At 43.3% G+C, this 13,326-nt stretch overlaps 1 protein-coding gene across 4 annotated transcripts in view; it reads left to right on the forward strand.

Annotated features, from left to right (window-relative positions):
- Nucleotides 1-12,641: 12,641 nt before the first annotated feature.
- FLNA (filamin A) overlaps nucleotides 12,642-13,326 on the forward strand; it is an 84,143-nt gene continuing 83,458 nt past the window's right edge. For all 4 annotated transcript variants that reach the window (XM_026711468.2, XM_026711471.2, XM_026711470.2 and 1 more), the window contains exon 1: nucleotides 12,642-12,825. The gene's annotated coding sequence lies outside the window, so the exon portion shown is untranslated. The remainder of the gene's footprint in view (nucleotides 12,826-13,326) is intronic.

Genomic DNA, 13,326 nt, shown 5'->3' on the forward strand with positions numbered 1-13,326 from the left:
AATGGACTGCTCTTTCCCTTCCTCCCTGGCCCTGCAGTTAACCATATTCTTAAGAGTCAGAGAGGGGAAAGTATGCAGGGCCTTCACGGATTGAGACAAACCCAAAGGATCACTATATGGCTAGGCTCATAGGGAGATTATTTAACAGCCATGGGAGTTTTGACCTTCTGGAAATGGCTGGGTTGATTTTTTTTTTCCAGAATCTTCTAAACCATGTGTGGACTTCCTGTCCCAGAATTCCATAACCATCATGGCCATAGATGAGAATTCTGGGAGTTGAAGTTATACACCTAGATCATATAATATATATATAGATCAATCATATAACATTGATCTAATGCACCAACCATATAGCTCGTATTTTGTGGCAGGGAATTTAAAACAGTTAAACTCATTGACTCAAGCTACTGTTTTCTTTCTGTGGATTGCTGAGTAGATTGCAAAGGGCTGGGTTCACACAGTGGGATACATTGTGTTATCTGAGGGACCGTCTCCTGCCGGTCACATCCACCTGACCCACTAGAGCGGGGAGGCAAGGAATGTTGCAGGTCCCATCCCCTAAGGAGATACATTTGGTGGGACCCACAAGAAGGGCCTTCTCAGTGGTGGCTCCCTCCCTCTGGACCATCATCCCTCCGGAAATTAGACTGGCCCCCACTCTGACACTCTTTTAAAAGGCCCTAAACACATGGTTTTACCAGCGGGAAGGAGCCCATTAAATGGCTGGTCTGAGTATGTGTTTTGGCCAAGTTGGGCAGTTTATTATTATTTTCATTGTTTTTATTTCTTTTATATTGTTTTTATTTCCTGTAGTCGCTGTGAGCGAGTAGGTGGCAATATAAATTTTCCAAATAAAGAATAGAATAGAATAGAATTCTTTATTGGCCAAGTGTGATTGGACACACAAGGAATTTGTCTTGGTGCATATAATAAATAAATATAATTAATAAATAAATACAGTGGGGTGGGATATTAACTAGTTTTATAGATCCCATTCTTCCAGACTGCATTTCCTTAATTCTGTAGCGGAACTATAGATTACTGGCCAAGCAATTTGGTTCTTTGGGGAGTCAAAAATAAGAAGCAAAATTATTCTAACCTTGATACTGAATCCCAGACCAAACTGGCTAAAAATATTAAATCTGTTCCTGGTGATACGCCACTTTTGGTCATGAATCCACACCTCTGAAAGTTGAGATTTTTTTAAAAAAAGTTCCAACAAATCTGAATGAGGTCTTGAACCCTACACCAGGATTAAAAATCTCAATAGCAGTGTTCACATGCTAAATCAAACCCAGACATATAGTATATAACATGAGTGAACCCAGCCATTTGCGAATGGCTTCTGATTATTTCCTACTGCACAGATCCAGCAACAATTACACAACAATGATTGTTCTCATTTTTTAAAAAAACCTAAGAAAGAATGGAGTTAATCAATGGGAGACCATGGGATCCCCATTAGGGTCATAGATTAAGCAGTACAATTAAGAAAAAAATATCAGAAGAAAGCAAAGGCAAGTCACTTCAATCGCATGGATGGCTTTATGAGTAACTAGTAATCAGGAGCTGAACTCAGCGAAGAGACATCACATTACACAGTTTAACTGAATGACCTTAGGGGTTTCTACATATCTAAAAAGGTACCTAATAATGGGGGGGAATTGACGGCCCTTAATCATTCCACAGTGTTCAGTTAGTATCATGCAGTGTGATTATGCAAAGCTTACATCACAGACTGCTAGCTGTGTTAAGCTCTTTTAGCATTAGCTGATTGCCCACTGCTTTGCTGTGTTAGCAGTATTAAAGGATCACCACCACTTTACTGAAAACAATAGTAAAACCAATGTTTTAAGTTACAAAAAAAAAGAACACATGCAATGGTTGGATCTCTACTATGTCCAAAAATGAAAAGCATTTTAAGTTTTTATCATTGTGAAGATCAACTTAGTTGAAACATAGCTAATATAGTGAATAAGTATTAAATTATAAATAAAGAGGAACTAAGGAATAACATTTGGAATGTAATACAGGTAGTCTTCAACGTACAACAGTTTCCTTAGGGACCATTCAAAGTTACAACGGCACTGAAAAAAGTGACTTATGACCGTTTTTCACACTTATGACCATTGAAATATCCCCATGACCATATGATTTACATTCAGATGCTTGATAACTGACTCACATTTATGACGCTTGCAGTCTCCCTGGGTCATGTGACCGCCTTTTGCAACCTGACAAAGCAACGTCAATGGGGAAGCCAGATTCACTTAACGACCGTGTTACTAACTCAACAACTGCAGTGACTCACTTAACAAATGTGGCAAGAAAAGTCATAAAATGGAGCAAAACTCACTTAACAAATTTCTCACTTAGGAATATAAATTTTGGGCTCAGTTGTGGTTGTAAGTTGAGGACTACCGTAAAGAATTCTGACAAATTCAACGACAGAAGAAATCTATGTGTTGAAATTGATTTTTTTTTCCTGCTGGATGCCAAAAAGACCATTTTGATCACTACTGACTATCTTGTGACTGGCCACATGGGTGCAATTATAATACTGCAGACAAGTCAGGCAGTTGTAATTCTGTATTTGCAGCCTCCCAAAGGAAAATATTCATCTTTTCCTTCTATCTCACTTGAAGCCTCAAAACATCTGTTAGAACTCTTATAGAAAAGGACCTTATTTCTTAGATGAAAGTTGAGACATAAATCTAATTTACTGTACATCTGGAGGCATGAAGAAATCTGTTTTGTCTGGTGGTTAAGGCACCAGGTTAGAAACTGGGAGATGGTGAGTTCTAGTTCTGCCTTAGGTATGAAAGCCAGACAGGCAACTTTGAGCCAGTCACTTTCTCCCAGCCCAAGTCATCTCACAGGATTATTGTTGTGAGGAAAATAGGAGGAGAAAGGTGCATTAGTTATGTTAGCCACTTTGAGGTATTTATCCAAATAATAAAGGTGAAAAATAAATACATAAAGATAAACATTGAGAAAAGTTTCTAAAAGTTTCTGCCAACTGACAAGGGGAGCAACATTCTTTTACTGGCAGCTAACATTCAACCCTACAGCAAAAAGAAGAAACAAAGTAGATGGAATTATTTTGACTATAACTTTTTTACAGAAGTAGCTGGAACCCATCAGTTCTGGGTTGGTGGAAAGCAGAAATTCACACAAGAAGGCAGCAGGAAGGAATAGGAAATTAAAAGTGAAAAGCAGTAACTGCAGCATCTTTGATTTGGCATAAGGTAAGTACTGCAATCGCTTCATGGGGGAAAAAACCTAACAAAAAAGTTTTTTCGGTTTACGTATTTCATTAAGTCATGTTTTTTTTAATAAATCCCAGCTGATTAGCTTCTACTTTTCTCTGATCTACTGACTTTTCTTCCAGGTCCTGTTCCTGACATGAAGCACTAATGAACAAGTCCCTTGACCTCAAAATAGTCCTTTGCTGTTGTGTTACATATTGGCAATCCAGAAAAAAAATACTGCACATTGATATCAGCAAACCAGGCTAGCAGGTCAGTAAACGACAGAATTGTGCATGTTTGTTTGTGGCTATTCCTTTGCATTGTTCACATGCTTTCCACTTTATTAATTTTGATTACTTTGCGATTAAGAAAGATGAGATCCAGATCCACAGCAGAATATCAAGTTAAATCTCACCCCTCCGCCCCCCCCACCCCAACCACACCCTTTGCTTTTTGTAAATTGAGGCCTTGAAAGCTTGGCCACAATTCTGTGCACTTGGTTGGTTAGTTAATTTTAGGTCATTCTCTTTCTATGGAGATTCTTCTCTAATTTCTTCACACACCTTAAAAGGCTGTAGGTTTGGGGCGAAAACTGCTGGCAGTGTTCCCTCTGCTGGGGCGAACACCCTTGGCAGTTCCCCAGGAAGTTAAGGCCACCCCTGCAGAGCCTTGAGAGGTGATTGGTTCCCCCCTCCCTCCCCAAGCATTTTAAGTTACTGATCTGGCTCTGTGTGCATGGGAAGAAAGTTGACTTATGCACAAGTGATACAGTCTGAATGTGTTCCATCAGCCCTTACTTGCTCTGCTCTCCTCTCAGTGTCCTAATCTATGGAGCTGTCACGTACATAAACGATGCCTGGCCCAGCCCAGGGAAATAAAGTCCCTGTTAGCAGGCCATAATGTGAAATAATGACAGGCTGACACATTTGCACTAAGGTTATATAAATTCGATGAAGCAGAGAAGTGGATGCATTAGATCTTTCTCCACACTGTGAATTTCTGCCTCTTTTTCATTCAGATCACAATATACTACCTCCAGTCCCCACCCCAGATTATTAGAAGGGGTGTGGAGGGCTGGGATGTTTCCCTTCATAGTTCTGAAAGTTAACCTAAAATTCTTCATTTAACATTCCTTGTTGTTCTTCTCACTGCCAAAATGGAGCCCTTCCTCATTTTAGTAAAAGATAACAAGAATGAAACTGGGAGGAGCACTATTTGTGTATTTTTTCAGGCTCTGATGTATAGAGGTGATGCAGAACAGCCTGATTGGCATCCTCAGCAAGATGGAAACTGTTCTCAGATAGATGCTATGATGTCTCCAAGTCCTCATTTAGAAATATCAATCTGGCAGCCTTGCTCTAATGACTTTACCCTAGGTCTGATGTCTTTACTGTCATTGCTATCTATACTAGAAGAATGTATGAGCGTATCTCAGGACAAGAATGATCAAGGCACAGTTTAGCAATAGCATTTACATATCTATTTTATTTATTTATTTATTTGTTTGTTTGTTTGATTTGTCAATCACTTACAAGATAATAGGTATAAGTATATACATAGTTATGAATACATGAAATGGTTACATATAAGAAAAATAAAAGAAACAATAGGACAGGGACGGGAGGCACATTGGTGCGCTTACGCATGCCCACTACAGACCTCTTAGGAAAGGGGTGAGGTCAATAGTAGACAGTCTAAGGTTAAAGTTTTGGGGGTTTGGGGAAGAAACCACAGAGTCAGGGAGAGTATTCCAGACATTGACCACTCTGTTGCTGAAGTCGTATTTGCTGCAATCAAGTTTGATGCGGTTAACCTTGAGTTTGTATCTATTGTTTGCTCTTGTGTTGTTATGGTTGAAGCTGAAGTATTCATTGACAGGTAGGACATTGTAATGTATGATTTTATATACCATACTTAGATCAGACCGAAGACGGCATAATTCAAGGTTTTCTAGGTCTAGAATTTCAAGTCTGGTGCCATAAGGTATTCTACAATGAGTAGAGGAGTGGAGAACTCTTCTTGTGAAATATTTCTGGACTTTCTCAACTGTGCTAATATCAGATACGTAATGTGGGTTCCAGACTGATGAGCTGTATTCAAGTATTGGTCTAGCAAATGTTTTGTATGCTCTAGTTAGTAGTGTGAGATTACCAGAGAAAAAGCTTTGTAGGATTAGGTTAACAGCTCTTAATGCCTTTTTGGCTATGTAGTTACAGTGGGCTCTAGCACTTAGATCATTAGAGATGAGTATTTGAGACAAAAGTCAATCATATTGTGGTCACTGCTGGAAAAGGGTTCTTTAGTTTGTATTCCGTAAATTAAATTCAAACTATTGCAAAAGATGAGATCGAGGCAGTTGTTTAGTCTAGTGTTGTTGGTTACTAGTTGTTCCAGTCCCAGATTTGTAACAGCATTGTAGAAGGTTGCGTGTATGGGTTCAGTTGTACATTCATTTAGGGTCCAGTCAATATGAGGTAGATTGAAGTCACCAAGAAAGATAAAAGCATGTGGGCAGGATGCTGCCCATGTTAGTAGTGTATTTAGCTTGTTTACATGTTCGATGTCATATTCAGGTGCTCTGTAACATAGTAAGAATCGAAATGTGATATTTAAGGATAGTTCACAGATGATGGTCTCAGGAAGAGCAAGCTCCTGAGTAACTTGGAGGTTTTTTAGATGTAATAACTTTTTATAGAAGATAGCAACACCACCTCCTCTATGAATTTCACGATCTGATCGGTAAACATGATAGTCTCTTACTGTGGTAATGGAGTCAGGGAGAGATGCATTGAGCCATGTTTCACAGACAAATATGATGTCGAATTTAGCCATGTTTAGTAAGAGGAAAAATTCAGCTATTTTATTTGCAAGACTTCTTACATTGAGTAGCTTGCATTTAAGGCCAGCAGTAGTTGGAATTGAGGTAGTTAGGGGCGTGCGTGCCTAGTCTTGGGTGATGGTGGATTGGTTGAGGTCGGGTTGTGGTTGAAGGTTAAAGCTGAGTTGTGGGTTGTGTGACTTACTTTTGATACAGTCAGCATGGTAGTCAACGTACAGGTCCTTCTCTCCATTGTCTAGATGTTTTTTGAGTTCAGTGCGGAGAACACAGGAGCGGGCACGTTGCTGTATGGTTAGGTCAGGGCGACAATGGAGGTTCTTATGGTTGGTGTTGGTTTTGGCGAGTGAATTTATAGTGTAAATGAATTTACGTTTGCTTGATTCATTTTTGCAAATGACCCTGCAGAAGCGTGGGGCCACAGAGCCATCTCTGTTTTTGAGCTCTCGGCCAATGTGGGAAATGTCAAGTATTTCATCAGGTGAGGTGGTTGATGGTTGATAATCACTTTGCTTCCTAGTGCTTTATAGCCCTCTCAGAGTCAGCATATTGCCCCCAACAAGCTGGCTCCTCATTTTACTGACCTTGGAAGAATGGAGTCACTTTGAGCCAGGGAGAATCGATGTTTGATGTTTATGCTCACTACTGTGAAAAACAGAAGTTTTTTCAGTCACTGCAGCTCCATTAAATTCTTTGCTGCTTTTACCCCAAATTAAAGATGCGATTATCTTTAAATTATTTCTCCAAATAATTTCAAAGAGAAAGCAGTTTGGGGGGCAGAACATCACTTAGGGGGCAGAAATACTGAACCGGATGTCCATCTCCCCAATGCAGCCTCTTCTCTCTCCCTTCCTCCTTTATGGCCATCTTTTCCATTCTCAAATTGGCTACGACATAGAGAAAAGCTTAAAGCTAAAGGACTCAAGCAAGGCACCCCAAAGTGATTTATGTAGGCAATAACATGGGACTACAGTAAAGCATGCCAGTGTGGCCCTAAAATATTCTTCAAGCCATTCCCAGCATGCAAATATAGTCATGCCGGTAGTGGCAAAGGATATTACCAATCACACTTTATACCATTTATGCTCTTGGATGCCTACATTCCTTTAAAATGACTGGTGAGCTATTAAGCCTTCAGTTGGATTTGCAGCTTATATAGCCTGAGATTCAGAACTCCATTTAACTACGCAATTCTTGACAGCCTTGGGGGAAGTAACTTTGGCTCAGCAACTTTGCCTGTGATATCCATATATCAACATATTGCCACTACAACAGAGGTGGTATTCAGCAGGTTCTGACCAGTTCTGGAGAACCGGTAGCGGAAATTTTGAATAGTTTGGAGAACCGGCAAATCCCACCTCTGACTGCAGATTTTACAGTATCCTTCCCCTGCTACGCCCACCAAGCCACGCCCACAGAACCAGTAGTAAAAAAAGTTTGAATCCCACCACTGTGCTACAAGTATTGTAGTCCTCAACTTGCAACCTCTGTTGGGACCGGAACATCCCTTGATAGCTAGTTGGTCATTAAATGAGTCATGCCTGATTTTCATTTGCTGCTATTGTTTAAGCAAATGGTGTGGCATTTACTAAGCGAATCACACAGTCACTGAGCAAATCCAGCTTTCTTCATTGACTGTGCTTGCTGGAAGCTGGCTGGGGAAGTCACAAATGATGATCACGTGACTTGAGGACGTTGCAACCATCGCAAATCCATGCTGGTTGACAAATTTGGATTACGTGACCGCAAGGACACTGCAACGGTCATAAGTGCAAGGACTAGTAGTAAGTTACTTTTTTCAGGGCTGTCATAACCTCAAACTGTCACTAAAGGAATGGCTCTATAAATTAAGGACTGCCTTTAATGACTTGTCCACTTCCTCCATTTTGTTTCATGGTCAGAGATTAGACATGGATCAGATGCAGAGGGTTATAAGAGAGTTATCACAGAAACCCTAGAATGCCCCAACCAGCCAGTGCAATGCAGGGAGTACTAGCTTAGATGGACTAATGGTTTCATTTTGTAATAAATGTTCTATATCCGTGATGTTGAACCTATGGCACGTGTGCCACAGGTGGCATGCAGAGCCATTTGTGTGGGCATGCGAGCCCAGCCACACTTACCTGCACTATACACGCACGTGCCTCCCAGCTGATTTTTGGCCCATTTGAGGCCATTTTTGCCCTCCCGGGGGCTTGAGAGAAGCCTCTGCAGCCTTTGAAGGCCAAAAAATGGCCCTTCCAGAAATACCGGAAGTACTGAAACCGGAAGTGCCAAAACAGGCCCATTTTTCAGCTTCCAAAGGTTGCAGAGGCTTCCCTTGAGCTCCCAGGAGGGCGAAAACGGCCTCAAACGGGCCGAAAATCAGCTGGGAGGCACATGCATGCACAGTGCAGGTAAGGGAGTGGAGGGATTGTGCGCGCATGCGCAGGGGGGGGTAGGGCGCATTGAATTGTGGGTGCTGGCACATGCACACTTTCGGCACACCACAACAAAAAGGTTTGCCATAACTGTTCTATATTGTGATCCAACATAGAACATTTCACCTATGACCTTAGATAGTTATCAATTAATTATCAATTAGTTAAAGCTTTTCCCAACAGGATTTTCTTCAGGTCCCCTTCCAAACTTTTGACTATGTTGCTTGAGAATCATGACAGTTGACTCCTGAATTCCAGGACCGGAAGTCAGCATATATCCTGTATACCTTGCTGTTTTAGCCAAACATACTAGATTCCGGTATGTCAAGACTCCAGAACTTTCCTTGCTCAGTTTACCTACTTTTCAAGAAATCTAGCACAATAAGTCATGGCAGAAATAATTCTACTAATAAAGTCACAGGTCTCACTCAGCAAGTGACTTCTCAGGGCTTTGTCGGATGGCCATAGTGATGACAACTGCTTCACCAACAGCAGGGGTGGAATGCTACCGGTTCTGCCCGGTTCCATAGAACTGGTAGCTCTGAAGAGCAGCAGACACAGAACCAGTTCTCTGTCTGCTGCTGTTTGGCTTGCCTGCCTGCCCAGGCTCTTACCTGTCCTTTATTTCCTGCTTTTTCAACCTCAGCCCGCTTTGCGTGGCACAGCTGAGGTTGAAAAAGCAGGAAAAAAAGGTGTTTTTCAAATGCTGTGCACCCGTGTGCAGTGCTTATCAGCTGTCCGGGAGGCATAGCTTTCAGTGAATTACATGCACGCGCAGTAGTAACACCGGTTAAGTCCCACCCCGACCAACAGGTTAGTCAATTCTGCCCAGCGGGGAAAGCAGTTACCAACACCTGCCTTTAATATTGATGGAACAGCCATGCACAACTGCTGTGTAGTTGGATGGAGGCTTCACAGACACCTTTCAAATCGCTTGAATGGGTCCTTGAATTGCTGTTGCTTGTTCTGAAGAATGCTAATTCCACGTGAATGAAATAGCTGTCCTAGGAATCATTCAAGATTTCCTAAGGGTGAGTGGAAGAACTTCCTCTCGCTTCTGCCTTTGGCCCTTGCTGGGTATGTGTGATTAGTCATTCAGGTGTGGAGTCAGGGGGAAGGGAACACCGGTAAGTGCCGCAAGGGAGTGGCAACGCTGACTGCAAGGGATCATGGCCAGTTTGTCTGTGCTTCCATGCTCTGCTTGTGACCTTTCACCTAGGCCAAAAAGAGTTTCAACCTTGTTCCCATGTCTCTCAAATAAATACAGGCAGTCCTCGCTTAGTGACCACAGTTGGCAACTCCATAACTAAGTTCCCCAGTCACTTAACAGAAGTTCACATGACCGTGACCGTGACCCTATGCCACTTCCCATTCGGTCATTAAGCGAGAGGTCGTGTGACTGCGACTTGCGATTTTACTTTCGCATTCTCCATTAATTCTGCCTGCGGGAAGCTGGTTGCAAAGTAAATGGTGATTCCGTGACCACGGGATATTATGATGTTTGTAAACGCAAAGATTGGTTGAAAAGGTGTGTTCTTTTACATTATTATAACTCTGAATTAAATGAGTTCAATGAGAGAATTGGTAAGCTAGGACTACCTGTAAGTACGGCAAGGAAATGGCAATCTGCCAGCAAATTGCTGTAATAAGCAGTTCCGAGATTGGCCTGTGTAACACCCCAAATGGCATGGGAATTTTAAAAAAATGACATCAATCACTGGTAATCAATAGATAATACAAGGAGAAAGAAGCAGTGGAAGATTGGCAGTATATTCATTAAGAAGTATCAATAAACACTTAGCAGAATCTATGGCAGTAGTGGCTAACCTTTTTGGGCTCCTGTACCAAAAATTGTGCGCGCGCTTTCACGCTCACACTCGTGTGCCAGAAGGCCCCTACGCATGCACACGTAATCCCCACCCACCCGTTGGCTCCCGCCACCTCCTTACCTGCACTGTGCCTCACAGCTGATTTTCGGCCGGTTTGAGGCCTTTTTCGGCCTCCCAAAGGCTTGAGGAAGGCTTCTGCAGGCTTTGCAGGCCAAAAACTAGCCCTGTTTCATCACTTCTGGTATTTTCAGAAAAACAGGAAGTGACAAAACGGGACTCGTTTTCGGTCTGCAAAGCCTGCAGAAGTTTGCAGAAGCTTTCCTCAAGCCTTTGGGAAGTCAAAAAAGGCCTCAAACCGGCTGAAAATCAGCTGTGAGGCGCATGCATGCCCAGTGAGGTAAGTTTGCCTGCAGCTCGTGTGCCCACACAAATGGCTCTACATGCCACCTGTGGCACGCATGCCATAGGTTCGCCATCACGGATCTATGGTGTGATATGTCAGAAGATGAGGGGGAACACTACTTTTAAGACAGGAGCAAGTAAATATGGATTTAAACTGATTCTGTAGTAGCTGAGGACTAGGGATATATATCTTGTAAAAAAAAGGTTAAACAAGCTCTTTTTGCCATAGTTAATGGGATGTCAGGATGAGCCACAGATAACTAGATAACTTAATGGGATGGTCTTATCCTGCCACTAATATTGAACTAAGATTCAGATATCAGTCAGTCACCTTCCATGTTGGATGCTTCTTTTTATGTATAAGGAAGCTTCATTTTATTGTTCACCTCCAGTGGCAAAATAGATGGAATTTCAAATGGGAATGGCAGATTGGGAACCTGACATGTGGGATGGGCACAGTCCATTGGAATCGAGTGGATTTATTACATACTCAGTTAGGAAGCTGCCTCATTCAGAACCAGACCATGGGTTTCTCTAGTCTAGTCCATTGTTTTTCAACCTTGGTCACTTGAAGATGGGTGGACTTCAACTCCCAGAATTCCTCAAATAGCTTGGCTGGCTAGGGAATTCTGGGAGTTGAAGTCTACCCATCTTCAAGGTTGAGAAGCGCTGTTGTAGTCTAATAGGGGTACCATAGGAGGTTTTTTTTACAGATGCCCAGAGTACTATTTTGCGGGAAGATGGAATGTAAATTTAATGAATAAACAAAAGTAATGCACCTAAGTTGTAATCTGAAGACACCCAGTCTGCATACATACATTAATACACTCTGGCAATGGCATAAACTCAAACATGTTGACTTCAGGATATGCATGCTCAACTGTGTATGTATGGTAAGGCTAGTTTCACCCTTTTAACATGCAATGGCTGTTTTTCTGATATCAATATTGTTGCCTTATTTGGTACAAACAGTATTAAAACCAACAGAGGTTCTGTGCCAAGCCTTTATCAACCAAGACAGCACTCAACAGCTCCGGTTACGGTTGCCTCAGTGGCAACTTATCACCCATCTCGCAACCCCATTTCCTATGACTTATTTCTGGTCTCCCAGTTTCTACTCTGGGTTCCACATTTCTCATCTGTTGGTCTTCTCACCCCGTTTCTTCCTGTGTAAGTGAGTCATCCCAAGGCAAGAATGTTGGGGACATCATGGTTGTGAAAGATGGTCAAAGAATCCTTGAGTTCATACTGGCCAAGTGGGGCAATCAAGCTGTAGGGTCAATGGGTCATGCTAGGGAGATAATAAACTTTCCCAATATTTAGATCAAGGAAGAAGGTCTATAGATCGGAGTCTTCTTATCTAAGATATCTGGGTGTTTGTTGTAGAAAACTTCATCCTATTCATGAACATGGGACTGGTCCACCCGGCAGTTATCCAATGGTTGAAATGAAAGGAGCTGGTCTATTCAAGACCAGACCAGTTGCTTGAAGTTCCTGCTCCAGGATCTGAATTTTTCTGCTCTTCGGGCCCTTCAAGAGCATTCAGAAAACCATAAGCTAGAGGTGGCCACCTTACCTGGTTTCATCTTTGCTATCCCCCGCCCTCCCTTGTAATTCCCCCAGTTCCTATGAAGTCTGTCTTGGGTGGAGCTGTGGTTCATTTACTGACCTCTCCAGCTTCTCATTGGAGTAGGCGCCCCCTGGAAGGATTATCGCAACTCCCCGCCCCTCGTTACTTCGGATCAGGGGGCCGCACCTCTACGGGAGGGAGGTTTTCTACCCCGGATTTGCCTTGCTCTGAGCTCATCCCGGGGGCGGCGTCTCTCTCCCTCCTCCCTGCGACTCCCTCCATTTCTTGCCGTCGCCCCCTCCCTGCTCTCTCTTTCCTCCCGCCGACTCTGCTCTTTACCAATTAAGGCTTGCTGAGCCGCCCGGCCGGCCGGTGTCCTCCCGCCACCCCCCAATCGCTCGGCCATTCCGTGCCGAACTCCGGCCCGAGACGTACCGTCCGTCCGCTCCTCCATCCGTCCGTGGCGGCGGGGCAGACGGCTGCGCCACACTCCCGGAGGAGCCGTCGATCCGAAGAGGTGAGGAGGGACCACGGGACGGAGGAACTGGGGAAGCCGGAGGGACGAGGGGACTGGGGATCGCCCGCAAAGTTGGGGATGTTAGCCAGGCAGACGGCGCGGGAAGAGGAAGGGGAGCCGGGATGGACGGAGGAGGGCGAGAAGCAGAATGGGAAGGGAAGCGCCGGGGCGAGAAGAGGCAGGGACTCTGGATGGCGGACCGAAGGGAAAGGATGGGGCGAACGCGGGCCGGACAGAAAAGAGACGGGAATCCAAACGGAGCAAAATAGGAGAAGGAAGGAAGGAAGGAAGGAAGGAAAGAAAGAAAGAAAGAAAGAAAGAAAGAAAGAAAGAAAGAAAGAAAGAAAGAAAGAAAGAAAGAAAGAAGATATTGAAGGGATAGTGGAATAAGTAGCATCTCTAGGCAGAGTGGATGCATGAGCTCTGGGAAGAGTCAATGTGGAAAGAGGGGGATAAGAAGCGATTCTAGCTTCTAACTCAAAGCTGAGAGGTTGGAGCTAT

The sequence above is a fragment of the Pseudonaja textilis genome, chromosome 2 (assembly GCF_049901715.1).
Source record: "Pseudonaja textilis isolate UNSWEBS1 chromosome 2, rPseTex1.2, whole genome shotgun sequence".
NCBI lineage: Eukaryota > Metazoa > Chordata > Lepidosauria > Squamata > Elapidae > Pseudonaja > Pseudonaja textilis.